Source organism: Theobroma umbraticum, unplaced genomic scaffold, assembly GCF_002168275.2.
Source record: "Theobroma umbraticum cultivar Fairchild unplaced genomic scaffold, ASM216827v3 scaffold_459.0, whole genome shotgun sequence".
Lineage (NCBI taxonomy): Eukaryota > Viridiplantae > Streptophyta > Magnoliopsida > Malvales > Malvaceae > Theobroma > Theobroma umbraticum.
The window spans coordinates 807894-811821 of NW_018397286.1; positions in this window are offsets into that span (position 1 = coordinate 807894).

The window sequence follows — 3928 nt, forward strand, 5'->3', positions numbered from 1 at the left end:
TTCTAAATTCATAAGGTTAGTCATGAATTATGAGAACTAATATGGAATGCCATAAATAGACACCGAGCCATGCTTAATGACATATCCGAGATATTTGATGAAAGGACTGTATTAAACTGAGAGGCTTATCATAGAAGGGCTTTGTCAAAATCTTTAATTGACTCTTTAACATTTAAGTGGTCATGATGTATTGTTAGATGCCGCTCATGATCTATAAATATAAATTAATTATCAAATTGATATTTGATTATGATTTATATTTATTGCCAACATGTTAGAAGCCTAATGGGTCACACACATTAAGTGACATGATTGGGATTAAATAAGGATAATTAATTAAGTTGGACTTAATTGAAAGAGACCAAAATAAAGTTGGAACTTAATTAGGTTCTTACAGATTTAATTAAATTAAAATACAACTATTGTATTTAAGGTTACAAATTAGTTTAGCTATATAAATATGTTATATTAGCAAACTAAAAAACTTGAGCCTCCAACAACTTTTCAATTGTTTCATATGATAAGAAAAAAAAAATAGTTTTCTTTGTCGAACAAAAATAATATTCAGTAAGAATTTTGGTCTTTTTGTTTTAGAAACAAAACTTGCTAGCTCAAGTAAAATCCTACCTAGGAGAAGGTCTTATTCAGTCACTGTGTGGATTACTGTTAGAGGTCAAACACTTGGATGGCTGAAGATTTGACTAATCCTAAACGTGAAGAAGCAAAGATTTTTGGATTTAATTAGCTCTTGATTACAATATCTAGAGCAAGGTATGTAACTCTTAAACCTATGAGTGTTTATAATTTACTTGAAAGTTTCATGAAAAATATAAACATTGATCCTGTAGGATTCAATTGGTTCTCTAATTAAATATTATTTTTATTGTTTGGCTGTGTTATATTTTAATTTATTGATTATTTTTATGTTTGAGCATGAGGTCGAATCCTAGCATAGACATATAGTGAACTAATTAAGTTAGGCATTTGTACAAGCATCTCAACGGAGACTTGTCCATAGCTTTAGATTCTAGGCTAGTAAAACCAACCAAGAAAGATAAATAACAAGAAAAGCTAGTATTAGATGAAATGTTGAATGAACCTATAATCCTAGGTCTTTGGTACATTGCTTACTTCAATTTATTTAGTTAATTAGTTTGTTTAGGGTTGATTTTTAAACTTTGTCTTTGCTTAATTTTTGAATATTCGATGAGCTCAAATAAGATTAATTTGTTCTATAATTTTAGTATGTAGTGAAACATAGAAACAAATCCTTGTGGGAATGATGATTTAGATTTACTACCAATATGACTTGTTCGATACATACATGTGCACGTGTAAATTTGGCAACATGGCCACATATGAAGGGTCTCCTTTCTTGATCCCTTTCTTAAACTGGATAACTGATATAATCCTTTTCTCACTCTTGGGTAGAATTATAGCTATTACCACACATGGTTGTTCCCAAAAGAACATTAGACAACTCACAACAGGGAAAAGAATGGCCTGTGCTTTCATCATAAAATCTAAGCCCAAAACAAGATCAAAGTCATCTAAAATGGCTTCTGTCATGTTCACCTTCCCCCTCCCAAGAACCAATCTTAACCTTTACATTTTTTATGTTCCTTGCAATAACTGAACCTAGCCAATAACTGCTATCATTTGCCTAAAGTCTTCTTCAACTTTAAGACCATATCTCATTACCTCTCCGTGAGTGATGAAGGTGTTTGAGGCCCCATTGTCAAGCATGGCTTTGGTTTTTTTCTCATTCAACAACACCTTTACATGTTAGGAATTTTGAAAATATGGTGCCCTGGAAAACAAGTATATTCTCATGCTTAATTTCATTAAATTTATTTGTAATGAAGTACATTTCGATAATAAGACAAAGATTTTATTTTAGTAAGCATTCATTATCTAGTTATTAAGGTATCAGGATTCTATTGAGATATTAAAATACATTGGTATGAAGAGTCATACATAAGAGACATGTATTTTAATTAAATCTAAAAATGTTCAGAACCATATAATAAAGCTGGCAACTTTATTGTGTTAAGGCTGTAGTGACTAGATTACTTCTAACGAAATGAATGTGATTCATTTCAAGGGAATGATGAGTCTACAATCATCAAAATGGTTGACTTCGAGTAATGAGACTATAACATGAACTAGAATCATGTGAGAATTCAAATTTAAGTTTCACTGTTACCTAAATCTTGATCTCACACTTATTCATTTGCTTATAATAGAACAAAAATCCTGATAGATAGTGGACTCGTGTTTAATCTCCTTATAATCTTTGATTTACCATGAGCATGATCATCATAACGTGTTGATTTAGACTCTGTATTTCAAGATTACAACCGAGATGAACATCTGGGAACATATATCCAAATAATGGAGTTCATAGCATTAAATCACTTCTAGTGATTTCAAGAAGATTGGTAATTAATCTGGACCCAATGAATTGATGAATTAGCTACTCATCACATTTGGATACTCAAGTGATTAGATCTAGAGTATTGAATCATTAATTGGATGAAATTTAAGACTAGGGGACAAATTTGATATAAAAAGGTAAAATAGTAATTTTAATATGCCTTGCAAAGAAACTATAATGGGTTGTAGTTATGAGATCCTTATGCCCCAAAGCGTAATCTTAAAAATGTTCCTGGTCAATGTATCATTGAGACTGGACACCTATAATGCCGAGAGATTGGTACATTCTATGTTCCTTACTTAAGAAGTAAACAACCGATCTCATAGGTTGAAGTTCGGAGATACTTGGAGCTAGAATGTAGGTGCTTGCCTAGGAGAGCATGTTTACTAAACATGACCCACCGTGAGAAGTACATTTGGTATTTCACTCAAGTGTCTATACAATACCTCTCATGTGTTAGTTGTGTAAATACTCCCTGGACTTGAGACACCAGGTTGTCTTATGTGTGGACTGCTATGCTTTGATTTTATCCCTATAGGTGCCTAACCAAAGATGCCAAAATAGGATGCTTTTATGTATAGCATGAAGCATATGAAGGCAAATGAGTGGTCAAGATAGGAATCATCACCCCAAGTGATGCAGGGGACATATCCTAACTGTTTTTGGCTGATATTAGCTTATTGTAGTCCTTGGCCAAGGCAACAGGAAGATTATGGAAGGAGTTTCATAAGTCTTTACAAAGCTGATGATCAAACTTTAAGAATAAATATGGAGATCAATAAAAGTAGACACTGCACCATGCGCTTATCATCTTCGGGATATATGATGAGGGAATGAATTACACTAAAAGGCTGATCACTGAAAGGTAGAGTCAAACCATCTTGACTTTTCTAACATTTAGGTGGCCATGAAAGATTGTTAGATCCCAATCTTAGTCCATGAACTTTAGGTAGTTAACTTGATTAATGATAAATTTAAAGTAGTTTAAATTTATCTAATTCTAAGGTTAACTTAAGAATTATATGTTGAGTTCATTGCCAATATATTAGAAGCCTAATGGGTCACACACCTAAAATGAATTTTGAAAATAAAATGGGAGATGTGATTATGGTGAGTATTCCCGCCTGTCACGCTGGCGACCAGGGTTCGATCCCCGGCAACGGCGCCAAAAACTTGTCAGTTAAAATTCTACTACGCAAGTATACATATCGAATAGACAATATATTAGCAAGTAGAGTCTCGATCCCACAGGGAATTGATCTAAAAGTTTACTAAGTACTAAAATTATTGCAAATTAATCTTATCCAAACAATATCAAAATAATATCAAATCAAACTAAGTTATAGCAGAATTAAATTAAGAAAAATCAAAATAATAAATACTCAAATAAATATCAAATCAAACAATATTCACATATTTTGAAGAATCAAGATAGGCATATAACTGATTTCTCATCATTGGATAGGTAAATTAAATGAAGCTGGCACAAGT